The 23289-nt window shown below is 33.4% G+C and overlaps 1 long non-coding RNA gene across 4 annotated transcripts in view; it reads left to right on the forward strand.

The window, feature by feature from the left end:
• Nucleotides 1-23289, forward strand: part of LOC116216674 (uncharacterized) — a 98082-nt gene that overhangs the window by 62758 nt on the left and 12035 nt on the right. For 2 of the 4 annotated variants that reach the window (XR_014883602.1, XR_014883599.1), the window contains exons 5-8: nucleotides 3100-3138; nucleotides 9755-9829; nucleotides 20523-20673; nucleotides 21349-21426. This is a non-coding gene — a long non-coding RNA (uncharacterized LOC116216674). The remainder of the gene's footprint in view (nucleotides 1-3099; nucleotides 3139-9754; nucleotides 9830-20522; nucleotides 20674-21348; nucleotides 21427-23289) is intronic. The other 2 variants (XR_014883600.1, XR_014883601.1) reach the window with 2 other exon arrangements.

Raw genomic sequence — 23289 nt, forward strand, 5'->3', positions numbered from 1 at the left:
TGTAGCTAGCAATATGTTTTAAATATTTTATACGTGTTTATGCACATGTATATGTCTATGTATATGTATGTAATGTATATATAGATATATGTATATGTGTTGAGACATGCTATTGTAATAGACCCCCTGATATTTGGCTTCTTTATTAGTTTAATGATTATTGGCAATATATATGTATCTTCAGGTGGAAGAATCATGATTTTTTAAATATCTGATTTTTATTTTCTGATTTATGAGGAAGATATTTTCTCAATGGTTAGATAATTATTTTTTCATGTTAATATGTATTTGGCTTTATTGCAAGTCTGGCAATGATTTAAATGACAGATTGATAATTTTATATCACTCTCTTAATCTTGGCTGAAGCTGAGTTTCTAACAAGCTCACAGATCCAATTGCTCTTTCCTTAAAGATTTGTTGTCATAAAAAAAAAAAAAATAGGTCTTCTGTCTTGGTGATACTCATACTTCTCAAAATTTGAGAATATTCATTATACTCATGGCACACTTCTGAATATTAAAAGATTTACAGTCCATTATAAAATGTAGCTGCTGGAAAGTTTTTCAATTTTTAATAGAAAAATGTTATTGCCAAAACAACTAGTAAAAAATATTTTCTGTTTATCAGGATTACATTTTGAATAGAGAAATGCTATTTTTGTTGTCTTATGTGGCCAGTTTTATGTATTAATTTATTTTCAGACAGATTTGTTATTGTAAATTAAGATGTTGCATTCACTTTCAAACATTTGAGCAGTTTCCATCATTCATTTATCTAGGAGTGCAGTTACCACTTCATACATCCATGTATATGTTCAGACTCATGGTCTCTTTCTGCATAAGTGTTTGTAAAAAAAAAATCAGATGAATTCTTACTTTTTCTCATCTTCTGAAGACACAAGAAACTTTAAATTTTCTCACAGTCCAGTGTAAGTTTCATCCTACATATCCACTAAAATCTCATTGAAATGACATTTTGAACTTTTTCCTACTCTTCCCTTTTTGTATATTTTCTTGATTATGGAATATTTAACTGTGGAATGTTAACTGAACCTTGTCATTACCTATGAGGTTTTACACTATATTAGCATCAGACAGGACAGTGTACATGCCTGCAAACACGTGCATTTACATGCCAAAGGAGAAGAAATATTTGTATGCAGTCTTGTTCAAAGTTAATTTTTCTGGCTCAGTGAGATACTGTTCTACATCTAATCACATCTTTCCCTGTACCTTCTCTGTGAAGCTATAGGGGTAAGAAAAGGAATTTTGCATAACAGTATTTCAATATTGTTCTCTTAAGCCATAAAGGACTATATCAATCATATTTTCATAAACTGATGCTTTTTTGAGTGTCTTTGAATGTAGCTCCCGTTAGAACCACATTAAAAATGGCTTGCTAAATCTTGGTATGTTTTTGTCAGTAAAGACAGAGTTTATTGGACAGAACGTAAGAATATAAGGCAAATTTATTCTACTGATTCTAATTTTAATAGTGAAAAAAAATTAAATTTAATACTACTTAAGTATAAATAAGTATGACAATTTAAGTATCCAATTTACCTTAGTCTTGCTAGGAATTAATCTTGTTTTCAGATGTGGAATGCTAAATTGAGAACAAATATTATAAACATTTGGAAGAAATAAAAATAGAATTGGATAAATTTTATTGTTGGTTCCCTGTTTCCCATCTCAGTTTTCACTAGTCTTTTTCTACTGTAGAAATTCAATTGAAAGGTCAGGACCTTCTTGAGAAAGCATATTTTAAATATAGACCGTCTGAATCTGTGTGAAAGAAGGTAATTATATAGATATTTCCAAACAACTATGAATTGTGAAGTATGCTGCTAGGTGACTGGGGTTTATTTTAGTTTATGATACTATTTAAAGAAATACTTTTGTTCAGTAGGCGTAATTTGAAATTCAGAGAGAACATTTCTTCAATTTCCTTTCATTAGCCGTTCTCCAGGAAAAAGGAAAAGGAAAGGAAAGAAATAGAAAAGGGGGAAAGAAGGGGAGAGGGGAAGGGGATAGAGGATAGGGGAAATGGAGGAGGTGGGAGAGGAAGGGGAAGGGGAAAAGGAAGGGTAAGGGTAAGGGAGGAGAAAGGGAGGGGCAAGGGTAGGGCAGGGAAAGATCAGCTGAGAAAGAGAACAAAAAGTGACATGCCGGAAACAACCAGTTAAGCACTTGTGAGAAAGAGAATCCTATGACCAATGGTTAAAGATAAATTCAAAGAGGATCTTTATTTAGACTTTCTAATCTGGAAGTCCTGCTGCCACACTCAACTCAATTGGTATCATGGAAAAAAACCAAGATGCCACTATGAACCATCTATTTCTAGATAAATTTTTCTGGGTAAATAAATATATTGAATGCTTTAAAATGCTCATGATTTCCTTAAAAAAAAAAGCCCAACAAAACCAAAATGTTGACTCAGTACAGCAGTGCTGCTTTATCAGATTTAGAGCACACACTAAATAATATAGACCTGTTACAGCAGGAGGAAAACATTAAGGATAAGATACAAACAATAATACTAACCTTGAGAACCTTGAATGGCATAGACAGGCACCAAGATCATGTTTATCAAATGGTTGATGAATAACCAATTTAATGAGTAAAGAATGAAATGGATGTGATCCTCTGGACAAAGTGCAACATCTGCTTTCAGTCGTGTCAGTATGAATCCAGAAGAATTTTGATAACTGATTTGAATGAACTAGGTTGACAGTGCATTGGTGCGTTGGTGTATTTGTGTTGTGGGGTGAATATTTCTATTATATAGAACTTTCTGACCCAGAGGAAAATAAACAAACTACACAAATAAGAGTATTATTTTTTGTATCTGATATACTTAAGTGCTTAAATAAACAGTTTATATACATCAGTTTATATATCAAATATATATATTTGATACAGAGCAAACTGCTGTTTGGTGAACGATAGTTTGATTTTTTCTAGTAGATCAAGTGTCCTAGGAGACAGTGTACTGAAGGAATTCATAAACAGATCAAAATTTAAGATGAAAGAAGCCCTGTACTATGGACACAAATCACACATACCTGCAAATTGCTCAACCTCCTTTTCTCTCTCACAGATTCCCAGTGTTGGCAAGAAAAAAGCAAACTTTAATTAGGTAAGAAATCATCCAGTGTATTTCAGCTAACAGTAAAGAAGAGATCTATAATATTTTTCAGTAAATCTCACAGCTATGCTCAAGAAGTTAAATTACTGATCTACTAATCAGATACTTACATTCTCTCATATAGCGTAGTTGAAAACATGTTCATTTTATTTTTATAATTTTTATATGTTTCTATTCTTGTAGATTTACTTCCATATGTCAATATGTGTGTCCATTATATAAAAATATTTCTCAAATTTTTGGGGTTTATTCAGAGCCTGGGTAGATCACCAGTGATGCATGTATCAATGGTTGACAGCTACTCCATTGGAGCATTTTGTCATGGGGAATGGAACTCAGTGCTCCTTAGTCATAACATTTTTCTCTTTTAAGTAGATAACTCTCAAAGTCACTTCCATAGCCTGCTGTTTTGTTTGAGAGATGTTAACCTATCATTACATTCTGCTGTTCTGTTAGCTGATGTGTATGGCAATTCTAAAGATTTCAACTCTATTAATGACTTTTTTAAAAATAGTGGTAAATTATATATGAAGGGGTTAAATGACAGAACCAAGACTGCAATTTAATGCACCCAGAAGTTAAGAAATGACAGATTAGATTGCATAAGTAAGCTTCAATTAAGTCCTGTTACATATCTTTAATTACGGCTTGCACTATTATTCCATGAAATCTTTCCTCTTCAATGCCTAGAATGGATCTGATGTGTGAAAGAAATAGGGCTACAAACAATTGTTTGTAGGACCCTTGATTCACCTGTTCTTAAGTAGAAAAGCCTGTAATTATTGAGTCAAGATACCTCAAGATAAATAAAAAGGCAGTTTCTGTTAAGGCAATTTGATGCTGCTATAGAGACATAAAGTTAAATTCTGAGTTTAATCCTGACTTTAATACTTACCAATACTGAATGGACGTTTTAACAAATCAGTTGAAAACAGATCTCTAACAGTGTATTTTGTGTTTGTTTGCTTGTATGACTACCCTCCATTTAATGTTTATACTCAATTTTTGAATGCTTATTTTGAGACTTCTGACTGTCAAAGATTCAGTACATGGAGGCTGTGCTTTGTACAAGCTGAATAATTTGAGAAAAACAAGTCCTGGCAATAAGAATTATTGGACATTTTTAACTTTTCTTTGTGTTGTTCAGTTCTACTTGTAAATGCGTTCTTCTTTATTGTGAAAAAATATATTTGGAAATAATTGGAGATTATAGTTACAAACTAATAATAAAACAATTAATTTAATCTGTTGAAGTATGACCTACATAACACATAGAATGTTTAGAACAGATTAAAGTAAGGCATATTTTCTATATTATGCTAATGGTAACCATTCTGTGCAGCTGGGCCTCTTTAAACATATATATATATGTGTGGGACTTTCACACTTTGTATATACATACTTTACACATGCTGAATCAAAGCTGAAGTCAATGCTTTCTCAGATAATTTTGATAGCCTTTTTAACCTTTGTGATTTCTGTGGAATTTCAGTTTTCATAGATCGCTGTGACAAATGATATTAGCATATGATATCTTGTCAACTGACTTGTCAAACTATCCTTCATGGTTTAGAATGAGGAAGCTTGACTGTGTGGGTCAAAAGAGTAAGTATAAGTAGAATCCCATATGACACAAAGCCAGAGTGGTATTTAAGGGAAATAACAAGTACTGGCCAAGAGGTACTGAAGGAAAAAGGTAATTTATTTTTCTTTTCTTTTAGAGAAAAGAGAACACTGTTGGTTTGTCCTAGATTCATAATTTCATGGCTTGAACCATTCCTGTTTATGAGAGTAGAAAGGCTTTTGGATGAAGTTCAAACAAGGCAGCTAACTAACAACCCCTTCTGTTAGTTGACATGGGTTGCCTATGAAATACTACTTTTTTGTAAGATTGCAATTTTGTTAATTTCATGTTTTATGAGGAACATTCTCTAGGGAAAGGGACAGGAAAAATCTACTCCTGGGTAAGATAAAAGCTGTGGGAAAATTAATCACCTGAATCTCCTACGTGGTTATCTAGAGACTGCAGTTCTGACCCATATATATGTTACTATTTTTAGGGATCCAAAGAGCAGATGGTATTGGTTGACAGTCAGCAAAGACAAGTAAACACGTTCATAGTGTTGCAAGGTTATGGAGGTGACTTCAGAAAGCAAAGGATTTAGAAGTGAAAAAAGTACAGAGATGATAACAAAGCTGCTTTCTTCCAGAGGCAGTATGTATTTTTTGTTGCAAATTAAGGTGAAAAAAATTAACCCCAGGCGTAAAAGAATATTCAGTCCCTATTTCCCTAGTTTCCAGAACAAAAACCGTTAGTTTAGATTTAATTTTTTTCCCTGCTGGTAGCCATACAAGAGGATATAGCTCAATAAAATGAAAGATCCAGTGCACCATGGTTCATATTCTTGGCCTGAAGGAATTCTTAGTCAGGTTAATGGATCTGATAGTTTTCCCTTCATTGATTTTTAAGATGATTATATTTTATTTATAGATGAGAAAATAATAGTTAATCTTAAATTTATTGAAAACTTACTGTGAGATTACATGAAATGATCATTCTAACAATGCATTCAGGGAAGCCAAATTGTATCTGTATTTAATCTTCTAAGTGCTGATGAGAGGTGAAGTTATTGATGTGAAATGTGCTTTCATATATGCCTGTGTTCAGAATAAAAGAGTTATATTTTTCTTGCTCTTATGAAAAGTTTCATTACATGAAGCACTGTTACACCTCAGGTGTTTCTTCTGTGAAAACTGTATGTGAAATATCTAAGAGCTGAAAGCTCATGGATAAGAAAATTTTGTCCTTTGAAGGCTACTGTTACATTATTTGTTTTGTTATAAAAAGCCTCAGAGACTTTTTTTTTTTGTCAAGCCAACAGATGATAACAAAAAGTGTAGCATAATTTTATAATATAGAGCTATAAAATGATATTTATCTTTTAGCACTGAATTTCAGTATTCATCTCATCTTTCAATAGTGCATTGAACTGGGTGGCTAAAGATGGAGATAAACTGAATCAAAGTTATGCCTCGGGCAACTGTAAGCCCTTGTTTCACAATCATAATGTGTGGTGAAAGTTCTAGAGTGGTATTATATTTTGACAAAAAAAAAATCACTTCTCAGCAATTTCATTAGTCATAATGATCCAGATCCAGTGCATTTCTGTGGGGTAAACTAGCAGAAAGACCAGTTTGGGAATGTACAGCACATTCTGTAGACAACGAAGTAAGAAAAAAAGGAGAGAGATCAGAACACGGCAATTACTGATAAATTTTTCATGCTTATAATGCATTATCTCAAGCTGGCACTGCTGTTAATGGCTGTATAAGGCCTCTGACTGGACACCTACATTAATTTTAGAGCTCCTCTATTGTTTTGCTTGAAGCAAAATTTGACATCAACACGATGTTTCACCTTAGATTGAACTTAGTGGGAAAAAAACATGAAAGTGAATTAAAATCCCTGCTCACTTCCCACCACTTTTGCAATAACTTTTTTTTTTTTTTTTTCATTTTACACCAAAAACTATCTAAAAACCTTTGGAAGAGATTTCCATAAGGAAAAGCCTATTTTTTTTCACCTCCTTTCTGTGAATTCTAGATGCATTGAAAGCAATATATTAAAAGTTTAAGGAGTATACAAAAACAAATAGGTAAACTGATTTTCTTCAGTTTGTTTCTATACTGATGAACTTGTGTGCTGTGTATAATTGAAAGAGGAATAAAGTGAAGAGTTAAGGCATCAGAGTGTTTCCTATATGTAGTCTGTACTAGCATAACTGTACATAATGGGAGAGCTACTCATGTAATAGAGGGAGCTGCATACCCTGAAATTACCACATATGTGAAGTATTCCTGTTGAAAAAATACAGCTGTCAAAATAAATTCACAGGTAGTATATGAATTGGAGACCTTGAGACAGGAAAAAAGGGCAAAGGTTGAACAAAACCACCAGAAGTTTGGCCTCCAGATTTGGCTATAATAAGAGATGATCTGAACTATTGGCCAGAATTCAAACCAAAAGAGAAGTGAACTTGTCAAAAGGTTCAAAAAATATTTCCTATTTTCTTGCTCCTCTGCACTTCCTGTTTCTACTTAGTTCTCTGAGTCAATGGCCAAGGTAAAATTAAAAAGGCTGATCTTGCACTATTGTACTTACACTGGCTGCAATGAAAGGATGGGCCACTAGAAATCTCACACAAAGTCTCTTCTCATAAAACTGTTAACACAGTAATTAATTCAATTAGTTCAAATAAGACCCAGAAAATTAATCAAAATCAAGTCTGTTTGCTCTTCTTATAATTAGAGATGGACAATTCCTTGTTTTTTTTTTCAAACAACAATAAATTATAATAATTTAAGTAACTGACTGTCAGAAGTTTCAGATTAGTGTGTGCATTTCAGACCAAGACTCTGTGAGTTTCTTCTTTCCTTCCTTTCATTTTTTTTCCTTAAAGGTATTACATGAATGAGAATAATTGTGGCGTTTGTAGAAACAGTACAAACAAAAGCCTTGGGACTACTCAGAATGCATAAACTTGAGCATATGCGCAAATCTTTGCTGGATTGTGCCCAAAGGGAGCATCTATAAAGATCTACAAGTATAACATACTGAAATTACTTGCACGTGTACTGTTTAGGTCTTTATCTATAGCAATTCAGTGTAAAAGAAACAGGGTTTTTTGTGTTATTTGTATCTATTTATAGGCTTTGTCCAAGATTTGAAAGAACTCCCTTAGAATTACTGTTAATTGAATGTTGCTTGAACATTATTTCAGGAGCAGAATGATGAAATGCAAATAAGGAGGGGTATACTAAGTGGTAAAATATCTTTTTCTCATGTATGAAATAATCACCTATCTTTAAGGATTAAGGCAAAAGATGTTTGACAGCGATAGTGCTAAGAACATTCTTTCATAATTTCAAGATGTTGAAGTTACATACTTACATCTTAATACTTCTCTAATAAACTGTATTTACTATCTGCTTCATGACTAAGGTATTTGTGTTTCGTACCAAGAACAGAGAACTATTAATCTGCCTCATCTTCCTTTTCTTTCCTTTCCTTTTTAATGTCTTATTAAGTGCTGTTAAACTTTGCCTTTGGATATAATAATGTGTTAGATCTCAACTCTGGATATAATGATGAATTAGATCTCAATTTCTGTTCACATTTTTTGGGCAATCTACATATAATTAGTTTAGATTCTTTATGGAGAAGTTTGAGGTAACACCGTACGATTTCTAGGATTTTGCTCTGATGTCTAGATGTTAGACCGTTATTAATCTGTCCAAAGGATTTTCATGAAGAGAGTTTTCATTTTCTAACTCAAGTCATCTATAATTTTCTAATCTTATGAATTTCTACAAAACGTCAGTACTATAAGAGGCATCATAGCTAAATACGGTCTGCTCAAGTTAGGAATACAGCTATGATGAAGCAGATGGTAGGAAACACAAAGAAAACTTTTGTACATAAGCAAAAATATAGGCCAAACAAAGGATGTAGCAAATATAGTAAACTTCCATAGACAAAAAAAAAAAAAAAAAAAGACAATGAACTTCCTATTTTACTCTGTAGATATCTATCTATATATATGTACAATATCCATTAGATAATATAAAAATAGCAAGATTTCACTTAAGATGATACTATGCACTATGCTTTCTTTTCTAAAGGGCAGAGATGGAAAACAAGTTGATCTGCAGGACTGGTATTATGTATCAAAAATATCTGTTGTGAAGAGAATGAATGTCAAAACATACTTTTGTACATTAAATTAAGATTTAAAGAATGTACAGTAGTAGAGACCAGATTATAAACAGATTCATAAATTTACCTACGCTTTTGAAAAAAATGAATAATATTGGGCTTTGGAAAGTGATCCTTTCTTATGGTAAGCACAAGAGGTTGTTCTTAGTGAAATACATGGAAAAGGATTGACCACTCTCAAAGAAAAGAAGCCTCAGCATTTATGGCTTGTTCAGGCCAAATATTCAAGTAACCAAGTAAAGAAATTTAATTAGGGTAGGCAAATAAAATAATGTGTCACATTGAAAATAGTTATTACGTACTTATGATGTCGCACAGACTAAAGAGAAATTATAATCCAAGAATTGTTGCATTTCGACTGTGTAAATAGACAGTATATTTATAATATTTCCATAAGCTTGGAATGTATAATTTGTTTCTATCACTTATATTCTCTTATTGAACTATAATTATAGCAATAATAGTAATAATTGTGCTAATAATAAACCCTAAAACTCTACTCATGCCTTTGCTACCAGTTAAGTAGCTGCTGATATTTACTGCATCACTGTGACTCCCCAGCTTGTGTCCATTTGCTTTCAGCGTTTTTCTCTCCTCAGCAAGTGTGCAGTCATTTATCAAAGAAGCCTTTTTATTTTTCCCGCTATCACTAACTTCCACAAACTCTTTTATTTTTCACTATGAATACATTATTTTTCTAAATTTGATGATGAATATGAAACAAGCACCCATTCAAATTAACATGAAGCATAGATTCTGTGTGACTCCTGAATCTTGTATGTTAATTTATGCACATGGTTTTATTTTCACTATGTTTTTTTTCTATCATAGGCAGATCATGAAGAGGTATTGCTTGCCTTCCATTTGCCATTATTTTGGAAACGATGACTATAGCTTTCAGACTAGGTAGGCAATACAATTGCACCAGGTTGTAAAGAGTTGTTGAATGTATTAAGTATACATATGGATAAATGAACGGAAATGAGGAGGCAGAAGCAAATATTCTTTACATCAAATATGGCTTATTAAACGGAACTGTGTAGATATACAAAGAAGAGAAGCACATTTAATGACAAACTGGACTTCTCAGCTAGTATAAAATAATTTTGGTGATTGTTACACATAGTATCAAAATTGTTTTTCTTACAGCATCTGAACAAATGGGATTGTGATGAAGTGCTGTTCAGTAGTAAATTTTTGTGCATTATCTTCTATAGAGAGTATCATATTTCGGTTTGGGTTTGAACTGCATGTTAAGTCTGACTCTTGAGAAACTGGCTGTCTATATAACCTTATAATTCCAATTAAAACAATAGGTGAAGTGCCAGGTGTGCATCTCCATTCCAGGACAGATGGTTATGTTTAAACAAAGCAAACTGCATTTAACATATAGGCATACTCAGTTCACTGTCTTTTTATCCTTGAGAAAGCTGATCCAAACACTGATACTCCCCAGGATAAGACCAAAAACACTTATTACTTGCAAGTGTAGACAAATGTATCCCCACTCATTAAATAATGAGTACTGGTTCATGCAGATAACTATCTGAATACATTTCCTTTGTGCTTACTTATCTCTTTTCTCTGGATACATCACATAATTTTATTTACAAGTGATTTTTTAAAGTGTGATTCTCAGTACTGGCGATCACTCATTCTGTTATAAATCATATTGTTATAAAATGTGGTATATAAAATGTTTATATGCTTATTTCTAAAATATGTTTTACATCATACTTTTTCTTCTTTTTTGATCAGAATTATTTTCTGTAATACCTACATTCCATTCTCTGGCTTTGACAGCACTGTAGCCTAAGGAGTAGTTGGAATTTAGCTCTATTCATAAGTTCTTCCTTTCAGAAAAAATCCTGCAACAGATTTTTTTACAAGAGAAAGAGATTAATTAAATGATATCAATTGTGAAAGCTCTGTTGCCTAGTTTATCTTGTTAATAGTGAGTAATGTTGATGGATAGAGATTGGGGTTTTATTAAATCAGACCCTGCTCTTAATCCTTTTCTTTTTCTTTGAAATACAGTATAAACAAACCATTACAAACTACTCTTCAATCAGACAGGTGTTGATAATCTCTTATAATGCAAGGGTGAGGGAGCATTGCTTCACAGAAGAATGCTGAATCATCAACAAATCCCCCAGAATAAAATTCCAACCCAAAACCTAAAGCCATAATGCTGGTTTAATATTTAGATTCTTATGGCAAGATTTTTGAGATTTATATTCTCTTTGCTCATCATATTTGGCATAAACTCCTGGTCCTGCATTTTTTTCCTAAAAATACATGAGTTGAATATTTTCTTTACATGTAGCTTAGTATGTAATATAAATATTATTTATTCTTTACTGACAATCTGTTTACAAAGTAAAAACCCTCAAGAAACACTATCTTCTTGAAAGTGAAAATTAGAACTTTCATTGCTTTAACAAAAGGAAGAACCAGGGTACACAACTATCCTTTGGCTTTACTGTAGTTTGATTTTCATGCGGAATAGATATATGGGGTTCAGTGGGAGAGTGGAGAATTGTCAGCATAAAATGGATGGCTGTACAAAAAGTTATCTCCTGGGATTTACATGCAATTCTTTTTCTTCTGAGGTAACTAAGATCCTTTAGAATCTTTCCTATTCAGGTGAGAAGGCTTAAATTTGGCTCAATATAGTAAAACAAAAAATATTTGATTACTTTTAAGTTGGTTTTCTCCTTATATGCAGATAAGTTGTATGATAGATAACGTAGTGGAAAAATGATAGAATATTGATTTTTTTCAAGAAAAAAGGGAGATCTATGGTTGGGCAACACATTTGTCATGGTTTTATGATTTTTTGTTATCAGTATTCCACATCATAACATCACATAAAACATGGGGAGTTAAGTAAAAATAGACATTACATGAAACTTTCAGTTTTTAGATATATGCTCAAAGTGCTAATTCCTCATTCTTGCTAAAGAAATCATTTAGTAATGATCTTCTTCTAAAATCTAATTTTAACACTGATTTTGAAGAAAGTATGTTTTCAGATGTTCAGTGAAGATAAGAATGGAAAAACCTTTGAAACAATGAGGTGCAGTAGAGATATTTTTAAAATAATGTAACGGCATAATTGTATCAGCTTGAACATAATGTCTTTCTACAGTAGCCACTGAATGGCACTTCTGATTTACAGTTTGAAATAAATATCTCTGAGTTAAAAAGGTAGTTTTTCTATCTTCTTTCTCTTATGTTCTGTAGCAGTTTAAATTTTTGTGACGCATTTATAAGTAGGATATTTGATGAAATTTTATTAGGGTAGTGCATTGATATGATAAAAAAATCTTTTCCTTCCTACTCAAAAATCATATTTTAAATTGTTCAGAATATGCTTATGAGTTGAAGTGGAAGTATTTCAAACTTAGGCTGAATTTAGTTTCATTAATGATATCAACTTAAAACAGTATTTTAACCTTCTGAATGTTCAATTTGTATTGAAGAGAACTGGTGGTATCAAATATAGAATAAGTACTATGGGAGTCCTAAAGGAGTATGGAAAATCAATATATTTAATTTAAAGTAGAGAGGGAATGTGAAAGGTTTTCATCAGAAATCAAGTAGAATTTTAACATCAGCATGTTTCCAAAGATCTGAGCATATGGGAACTCTCTGTGGCCTTAAGATGATGAATGGTTATGTATTCCTATTCATTTCTAAATAAGTAATATCCCATAAGCCTTTTATTAAATGTACAAGTTTCACAGATTCTCTCTTTTTAATCAAGTGATTATTGATCTGTACATGACATCACTCTAACAGATCTATCTTGCAAAACTTTTACATAAATTAAAAAAAATATGTGGAAAGACTTAGAGTCCACTGCTTTCATCAGAAATCTTGAGAAACGTTCTAATGTTTTTTAGTATAATTTTGTAGGTAACCTCCAAAACATTACGTAATTAAATTCCTTACCTTACATCTTCCTATACTCTTGTTATAGTTTCTTACCTAAAAAAGCAAAATCTTATTGAATATCACCATTATAACTTAATAAATGAACATATTTCAGTAGCCAAGTTCAACAGATTCTTCTCTTGTTTACTACTATAGCCTCATTTTACTATTTGTAAATCTTTAGAAATGATCCCTCAAAATATTGCTTCAAAATCTTCAAAAACAAGATATATCAAACATATTCAATACCAAATTTAAGAGAAAAATTGCCTAAGAAAAGGTTTCACAAATAAAGACATAAAGATCAAGTAGATTTGATTAAAGACTATATGTCACAACAAATCTTTTTACTTTTCACCACTCATATTTGACACTTGTTGAGTAAAGTGATGTTAATATAACATTAGGAAAGATTGCCCTACTGAGAGGAAATCAAGTTAAACAAAATGATATTTAATGTTTTGTATGATACTTATTTAACTAACATGTCTGATTAGATGTTAAACAGAATGGAGATTAATGAACTTTGCTATTGGTGTTATAAAAATTAAGACAGAATAAAATAGGGTTAATGATGGGGATTAAATGCATGCTCTAGTCCCCTGCACTGAAAAAAATGTGCTCCAAGCTGTGAGTAATTAACAAAATTATATTATTGTCTTTCCATATGCTATTATTAATTTCTTTTATCACTGTATTTTTTGGTGTTCGTTGTATGTGTTTTGGGTAGGTCTCCAGATCTGCAAACAAAAAAGATGAAATAAACTCATCTCTGATTTGGACCAGGCTATATATGAAACCTTTTATTTACTGCATAAACACAATGAAATAGCAGAGTGGATAGGATAAAAGGTGGCTAGATTTAAGAGTAATCTGAATTTGTTCCTCATATCTAAAGATGCCATTGTAATTTCATTTTCCCTTTTGTTTTGAATATTTGCACTACAGCAAAACGTCCACTGGGAGTAATAAGAGTAAAAAAGTATCAACTGGTGAGATAAAACTATTTATTTATTATTGGTTGTTTTTGTTATGATTGTGCATGTCAACCCAGAACAAGACCTTATTGTGCTAGGCTCTTTATAAACAGTGAATACCAGATGGTCCCAGCTCTAGAGAGTTTATAATCTGAATCAACAGGGTGAATGATGAGGCATAACATAAAACAGTAGTGTGAACAATGTGATGGCAGCAAATGTTGCATTAGTTCCATAATTTCTAGCTGAAAGCAAGGAGCGAGGGTTTAGTACGTAAACTGCTGGGTTAGGTCTAATATGGCTATGGTGACCCTGTTAGCACTTCACAGTACTGTGAATATCTTTTGAGAGAGATACTGGGAAGCAGTCACTGGGAAGCAGCCCTGTGGCAGCACATATCCTTTCTTCTCCTCCAAATTGCCCCTGCATCTCTGTTTGCAGGACTTGAAAGATGTGGAAATAAGGAAAAGTGTAACTGTTATGGATGTCAGGAAAGGCTGAGATTAAACTACTGTAGGAGAAGGACAATTTTGGACAAAAAAACTAGTCATATTTTTAGCCAGAGAAAGTTGTCTGTTTTGGCTACTTTACTTTTTTTCTGCTGGAGACTCCAATTGGCTTGATTATGTAGTTTTACATTAAGAATCAGTGGTCAGAGGGAGAAACCACTTGAAACCCTTCACTGGGAGAGTTTCCCTTGTGGGGAAAAATCTCAAAATTATTTGGCTCCCCCAGATTTAATTATTTAGGGCAGGTTTTCTTCTATAGGGCCAGACGTGGATCCTATGGTTCTGAAGGAACTGGTTCATGTAGTTGCCAAGCCTTTCTTTGTCTTATTCAAAAAGTCATAACTATCAGGTGAAGTGATAGTGATTGGAAAAAGGGAAACATCGCTCCCATTTTTTAGAAAGATAGGAAGGAAGACCTGGGAATTACAGACCAAGAGTATCATCTCTGTGCCATGGAAGATCATGGCAAATCCTTCCAGAGGTACATGCAAGACAAGGAGATTATCTGAAACAGCCAGCATGGCTTCACCAAGGGTAGATGGTGCCTGACCAATCTGGTGGTCTTCTGTAATGGAGCAACAGCATCAGTGGACAAAAGAAGAGCAACGGATGTTGTCTCCCTGAACTTTTGCAATGCTTTTTATTTCGTCCAACTTCACATTCTAATCTCTAAATTGGAAAGATGGATATAAAAAGTGGACTATTCAGTAAATAAATAATTGGCTGGATGGTCACAGAGGGTCATGGTCAATGGCCCTATGTCCAGGTAAAGGTCTTTGACAAGTGATATTCTCTAGGGGTCCTTCAACATCTTTATAGATTACTTGGATAGTGGGACTGAATGCACCCTCAGAAAAGACGCAAAGACACTAAGCTATATGGTGCAGCTGATACACAGAAGGGAGGGATGCCATCCAAATGGCAAGCTTGAAAATGAACTCATGTGAAGCTACTGAGGTTGAAAAAGTCCAATTAGAAGGTATTGCTTTTGGGTTGGGGCAATTCCAGTTATCTGTACAGACTGACGGAAAAACTCATTCAGAGCAGCCCTGCAGAGAAGGACTTAAGGGTTCTCATGGATGAAAGTCTTACAAGAGCCAGCAGTGTGTATTTGCAGCCTAGAAAGGCAACAGCATTCAGGGCTGCACTAAAAGAGAGGTTGCCAGCAGGGATAGGGAATTGATTGTTCTCCTCTGCTCTCGTGAAGCTCCATCTGGAGTACTATGTCCCAGCCTGGGGTCCCCAGCACAAGAATGATGTAGCAAGAACTGTTGGAGAGGTTCCAGAGGAGGGTCACGAGGATGATCAGCAGGATGAAGCACCTATTCTATGAAGAAAGGCTGAGGAAGTGGGGCCTGTTTAATCTGGAAAGATAACATTCTGGGGACATTGATGCAGTCTTTTGGTACTTTTTACATGGTCTGAAGGTGATAGACAAGGCAGAACATTTTTAAAATGAAAGAGAGATGATTTAGTTTAGGTCTTATGAAGAAATTATTTACTCATAAGCTCTAGAATAGGTTGCCCAGAGAAGCTATGGTACATAGAATAAGTACAAAATACTACATACTCATAATACATAATGATGTTCAGAAACATCAAAAAACTTGCTGCATTTTTAAGGCTGTATATGAGAATATTAAGAGAAAGTGAAGATGTCATATGTAGGTTAAAAGATCTAGATTTAGCTTACAGAGAATCAAATAATTTCTCTAATTTTGTCTGAGGGAGGAGATGATAATTCATTTTCTGAAGATGGTTCATATTCATCTTCTCTGGAAATTAGACCAATTTTTCTCTCACAGAGTATAGAGAGTGTAGGCTTTAAAATGAAAGATATATCCTTTGGCAAGATACTTTTTTACCAGTGCAGCAAGATTTTAAAATTTCTTCCTGACTAGAACAGAGCTCTTGTTACATTTTTGGCAAGTTGTGCATTAAAAGAAGAAACAAAAATAGAAGACCCAGAGTGACCAGCAAAAGCATCTATCTAGCCAGATATAGGACTTAAAACTTCAGCAGTATTCTCATCATGTAACTCAGCACTTTAAGGTTACTTCCTTGCTGTCATGCCTGCGCCATGTAGTTCTTTCTGTATAGTCTGCTTTGCTTAAGCAGACATGAGATATGCCTTTTACTTCACCTGCATATTATCTGTAGCAACATGCTCTCCAGATCAATGACATTTTGACATTTTAACACTATGAGGGCACAATTTATAACAAGAAAACACCCTATTTTTTAAGCTACATTTGTACTTATGTTTTTTTTTTTTTTTTTTTTTTTTTTTTTTTTTTTAAAGCATGTGCTTCATGCTTTGACTTAACAACTTTTGCTTATATTTCAACATAAGTGAAGGCCTTATTTTGTGTAAAGATTGTTATGGTTTTTTTTTTTTTTTTTTTTTAATTCAGAATCTGTAATGATATTTCACCTGAAAACATGCACATATGCAAATATGTACTTTATAGACATTTTTTGAAAAAAGTTGCTTTTATAATGCCCAATGAGTTATTTCTTCCATAAACAGATTTTTAGATGTTTATGTATGAAGAAACAAAACTGTAGAACAGATTTTATGAGTGAAGAACAGTAACTCAGGCTATCAAGATGCTGTATTATCAGTATTTATATAGTGTCTTATTTTCTTTCATTTAGTTAGTGTCATGGTTTCATGATTTTTCGTTATCAGTATTCCACATCATAACATCATGTAATGCACTGGGGGTTTGACTGCTGATGCTCAAGTTCCGGGTGCCTGTCCGGAGGAGAAGAAGAGCTACATTTCCCCAGGGGGCTTTGTGGTCAGCGAGGAGATATAACTCCTGGCAAGGTCACCTGATGTTCTCTTCTTTGCCTGTGCTTCTTTGCTTGTGCTTCTCTGTCTGCGCTTCTCTGCCTGCGCTTCTTCATCGGCTCAACTGGACTGCACTTCTCATCTCAGCGTTGTGGTGAGGCCGATCCACCTTCCAGACACATGCTCTCTCTCTCTCTCTTTATATTCTGCTGACACTATATTTAGTAAATTAGTTTGTTTCACCTCAGATTGTTGCCGCTGTTTTCAATTATTTCGGGGTCCCCTATTTTCCTTTTCCAGGGGTGCAGATCCGCGGATCGCTCCGCCCTTCTAGTCACGGAACCGGGCCGAACCAGCCCGTAAACCGTTGACAGTTAGTCAGTCTTAACTTTTCCTGGTAATTGCTCTGTTTTCCTTTGGAATTCATGTGGGTTCATAATTTTTCATAATTAGAAGAATACTGATTCATATTAATATGAAATAATTGAAAGAAATCTGACATAACTATGATAAAAAATAATTTGTGATATATTGGCCATTGTATTTAAGATCATTGTGCATAAAATGTAAATTAACCAACAGTTGTTCCATTGCATAGGACGAAATACAGTTATACAATTGGTATGGGAAATCATAAGAATGAACTAATAGGCGGAAATGTTTCTCCCCACAGATGTAACAAACTTATAAGTTTAAAGGAAGTTACTAATATTCCAAGAGAATCAGCCATCCTTACATTGAACAGTAAATTTTATACAGCCACTGATTACATACTTCTGAATCAGCCTTAGTATACTAGCACACTGGCCTATTGAACATCTGAGTGGAGACTCAAAACGTCCAACAATAAGCATCTCCTCTTGCTAGATGCAAAGGGGTTAGAGATTAAACCTTTCAAGGTAGAGATTTATTTTTCTATATGTTTAAAAGCTGTAGCTCATAGGCTATTTTTTTTGTTTTCTAGTCTTCTATTATCACAATGATCTTAACATCTTTAACCTTTCATACCACAGGTTCACCATTAAATGTCATATAATGTGTTTCAGAGGCTAATTTTTCTTTTTTGTTTTAACACTTATGTCAGCATCCATGACATTATAGCTCTTTAACTCCTTCAGTGAAATATGGTGTCAGAAGGAAACAACTTATAATCCAGAATTCTATATTCCAGAGCTATATTCACTACAGTGAACTTCACATGGCATCTAGCAATGAATTTTCTGTAAGAAATTTGGATTAGAATCTATTGGTTTGCAGGGGAAGAGAAAGTAATTGAAATAATGTCAACATTCTTCTGAATCAAGCAACTTAATATTCTAGTTTAAGGAATTAATATGACTGTATATAAAAAAAATAAGTCAATTTCTGCTTTTTAGATTTATTTTCCTGTAGAGAATACAATGCACTGTCATGTGGAAAAAATGGGGGGAGGAAAACAAATATGTTCACATGTTTGGAGAACACTTTGCAGTTGAGAAAACAGGAAACAGTGAAGAAAAGCACCAATTTATGGTGCAAGGACCTCAACTTCTTTGCCATTGCTGCTTTGTTGTGTAACCCAAATTATGCTCCTCACTTCTATGCTAAGTACAGGAGGAAGAAAATGATATGAAAGTGGATATAAAGAAGCTATAGTCATCTCATTCTAGGCTAGTATAATACATTCAGAAATGAAGCTTACTTACATTTGACTCTCAATGTTTAGGAAGCTCATGATATTTTATTATCACTATCTTATTTATTTATTTATTTATTTATTTATTTATTTATTTATTTATTTATTTATTGTAGCTGGTGATGAGAATAACTCAGCTTTGGAAAAGGGCTAATGCAGAAAAGGTGATTAACTAAGAATATGACATCAGTACAATTTTGAAGAAGGCAAAGCAAGGAAATATATCCTTGTAATGGATGGAGAAGCAACAAGATTTAGAGAGACTTTGATAATATCTTAGAAGTTGTCTCTCTTTTTTTTTTTTTCTTTTTTTTTCCCAGAGGAACTTGGAGTACTTTATAAATATTATACAATATACGAGTTATACTTTATTCTACAGTAAATAGAGTGGCTAACATATAGAAGAAATTCACCTGTGAACACTTATCCTCATCACTTAGATATGAGGTAATTCTTGCAAGATATTTTAAAAATATCACCTGGTAGTATTACCTTATATTCCACAACAATGTATAACTAATATAGTTTATTATAGTTATGAAAATGAAAAGCAAATATTTATTGTACGCAGTATATCAAATAAATCTGAAAACTGAAAGAAAGTATAAATTAATTCAGAATGATAACATCTACACAAGTAAGCTTGTGAGACATATTTTTATACATACTAGCTCTTGAGCTTGCCATCATTTATACCACTCAAGTAGCAGTTTTGGAAACAGTTGTGTACTATTGTAGGGTGTATTTTTAAGCTGAGGTCGCTGAGGTAAATACATGGAGTAAGTATGCTGTTTGACCTTTCACAGGAATTCCAGATAAAACCCCAGAAGTTGAGTCAGAGATAATCACAACATCTGGAATCTGTAATAACAAACTGTTCATATATCTACCTGTCAGCTGTCTTCCTCTAAGAGTGGGAAACAAGGTCACGGAAATGGCCATTTTCCACCCTTCCATCCTTTTTTTTTTTTTTTTTTTTGACATATCATGAAGTAAATGGAGAATCAAATATTTCCAGGAAAATATTTCCCATTCCATAAATTTATTTCAAACATTTGTTAGTTACTTTTTTTTCTTTTTGGTCAGATTTAACAACTTCCTATAAGTAGTAAGTTAACCATATACCAACCAGTTTTGTCAGCTGCTTGAGAATAAAGCTATTTCTAAAGCCATAGCTATTCATGTGATAGTGGTATCATTTATTGTCTAATAACAATGTTTAAATGACTGAGTTATGTTAGGGAGTGATGTGACAATACTAAACTCTAAGACTTAATTACTCTGAGTTTTCTGAAAGAAAAGTGTTAGAAAATTTTATCTCTATTTTTTTTTCCTCCATTACAAGAAGCCTGATTATATTTAAAATCAAAAGTAAACAAACTATGATCCTGGCTGAGTGTCCAATCCACTTTCAATTGCGCTTTGCCTTCAAACTCTGGAGAGGTACCAATAAGGAGAGTAGAAAAAGTAGAAAAGTGTTGCTTTGATTAAGTTGGCTAATTTAAAAAAGAAAATGTGTTTGAATATTTCAGCTATACTCAGCAATTAAGACCTGTGTGAGGTAACTGAGGAACAGAAACAATTGAATCTCTGTGCCTGTCCCTCTGTTCCTCATAGAGTCTGACTATCCTGCATCATTACATTAATGTCAGCGCAAGAACTGGCTTTTGACCAGAGCTATTCTTTTTTTTTTCCTTGGCAGGGAGGGGTCTGATGCCCGAGTTCACACAGGAAGCCAATGCAAGAGCAGCAGCTTTTCTCCTGGGTCTCACATTGGCACATGGACAGCTGAACCTAGCTTCCTGCACTCTAAGCTCAAGCAGGACACAGAGACACATTCATTTGGCCAAGGGGTAAGGGAACCCGTCTATTCTTTCCTTGTTTTGCTTTTATTTTTGAGAGGCCAGTTGCAGTTTTTATGTGTGGCAAGGTTATTTAAACTTAATAATTGGTATCCCCATGTTCTTTAGTGTTTCTTAAAGAATATAGGGAATGAATTCCACACAGAGCACAAAACCCATATAACCATGTAAAAAAGCAGTCTTAGTAGTATTTACCAGTACTTACAATTGCTGTTAATAATTTGTTGTTGAGCACTGTGTATCTTCATTTACTATAATTTATCTTTATATGCACATTGTATATTTTTTACAGGTAAAAGAAACAGCATGAATAACATAAGTGCAAAAAAAGGACATTTTTTCTTTTAGGAAAAATGTTGACTTTATCTGGACTTACAAATGTACACTAGAAGGGACATTTAGAAACTTTTTTTAGTTGAAAGGTAGTTCCATTGTTTTGAACGACTTCATGATCATGCTATTTATAAAACTGAATTTGTTTTCCTGATTTTCTGGAAAAAAAAAAAAGCTTTCCTGTTTAAGTTAATTTTGTGTGTATGTAATATACTACTGTTCTACTAAGAATAGAATAAGGTAGTACTATTTTATCATACTGATTAGTGTCAGGATTTTTTTTAATTTAATTTTTTTTTAAATATCCATTAAGGTAGTTCTTCTCTTTTTCAGATGGTGTCTGAATGAAGATAAGACCATTGGTTCTCTATGAAAAAAAAAAAAAAAGTTTTATCCAAATGCAGGATATGGGTGTGTATCACTTATGTCTGTCAAACATTTTCATAATTATAGTCAGTTTACTTTGAAAAAATCACATTAATTTTCATTACTTTTCAGTTGAAGAGAGATGCAAAACTTTTCTAAGGAATCTAGCAGAGCTCAAGATTTCTAAGAAACTGAAAGTTCTAGTTTTACAGCCTAAGTTATTTCTCATTAGTCATGTGACTAATCAAACCAAATTCACTGTCTATCAGCATGTGTATTTTTGTGTAATATATTGTGCAATTTGCTTCATAATGTGTTGAATTTAAGTAGTAGTTATTAGTACATCTTTTAATAGCAAAAGCCATAACAGTGGGAGATCATTATTTTCTTATCTAATTTTGCCAGTTGTATAATGATTTAAAAACAGTAGCTATTTTTTCTTTTGGAAACACACTGTATATCACAGCAAGGGGCAAAGCAGATACATAGCCTCATAGACATCTGTCTTGTTTTGATTGTTCTATATGCATCTGTCATAGAAAAGATTTTAAAGAGATGAAGAGGAGGGAGGAAAAATTATTACAAAAATTTTTAAAGGTAATACAGTTACTAATCAACATGTATATTCTAATTCCACTTGTATTGAATATAGAAGTATCTCTATCAAAGTTGTATTTATTGTAGCTGAAAGGGGAGCTGATAGAATAACTATTCTGAAGAATTGTACAAAAAAGGTTTTTAGAAATTTTAAGTAGTGACAGGAGAGTAGAAACTGTAATCTACACTATCATTTTTTCACTTCTAAATGGGCTGGAGAAGAATAGAAGATGTCTTGTAAAATCAGCATTTCCTTTTCCAGATGGAATATACTTTGTGGAAAAGAGAAGCAACAGTTTTATCACTAAACCTTAGCAGTAGTCACTGTACTTAAGAGTTTGATCTTGCAGTTGCAAGCACTAGAAAAACTAGTGCTTTAGACAGTTGGGAAAAAAAGTGCTAATTCAGACTACTGTTTAGTTGGCAGTCTGGGATACAAATCACTTTTTACAAAGTCTTTCCATTTATGTTTGTATGATATGTTAAAAATGAAATGTTAAAAATCACTAGTAATCATGTATAATCCTGCTGCCACCGCACAGCAACAATACACAATGACATCCATTGCTACTGCAACTGTACTCAGTTGCAAGTATTAATAAGCTGAATACAGCTAGGATGCTTAGCTGTAAATGTCCTATACAATTTATTTATAGACATATATTTTGCATCTGTTAAGAGAAGAAAATACATTTCCTACTGAAGAATGCCATTAATATACCAAATAGAGAGAAAAGAGTTTTATATTTCATAGAGTTGTTTACTATTCATCTGAGCCTAGGATATTCCTACAGTAACAAGAAGACATTTACATCTATTCTGCCCTCATGAGGCCACATCTAGAGTAATGTGTCCAGTTCAGGACTTCCCAGTTTAAAAAAAAAGCCAGGAAACTACTAGAGAAGAGGGGATATTATCCATGTTCTAAAAATTCAAGAAAATGGGGCCAAGCTCTTTTTGGTGGTGCCTAGTGACAGGACAAGGGGGTAATGGGCACAAACAAGAACATAGGAAGCTCCATAAAAACATGAGGAAAAACTTCTTCACTTTGAGAGTAACAGAGCACTGGAATAGGCTGCCTAGAGAGGTTGTGGAGTCTCCTCTGGAGATAGTCAAAACCTTCCTGCACGCTTCCTTGTGTAATCTATTGTAGGGAACCTACAGTAATAGGAGAGTTGGACTAGATGATCTTCAGAAGTACCTTCCAACCTCTATGATTTGTGATTCTGTGATTCTGTGATCCATATGGAAGAGAATAAACCTTACTCCATCCAAGAAAGTGTGCAGGCTACTCTTAATTACACGGGGAAC

This window comes from Meleagris gallopavo, chromosome 5, assembly GCF_905368555.1.
Source record: "Meleagris gallopavo chromosome 5, MGAL_WU_HG_1.1, whole genome shotgun sequence".
NCBI classification, from domain to species: Eukaryota; Metazoa; Chordata; class Aves; order Galliformes; family Phasianidae; genus Meleagris; species Meleagris gallopavo.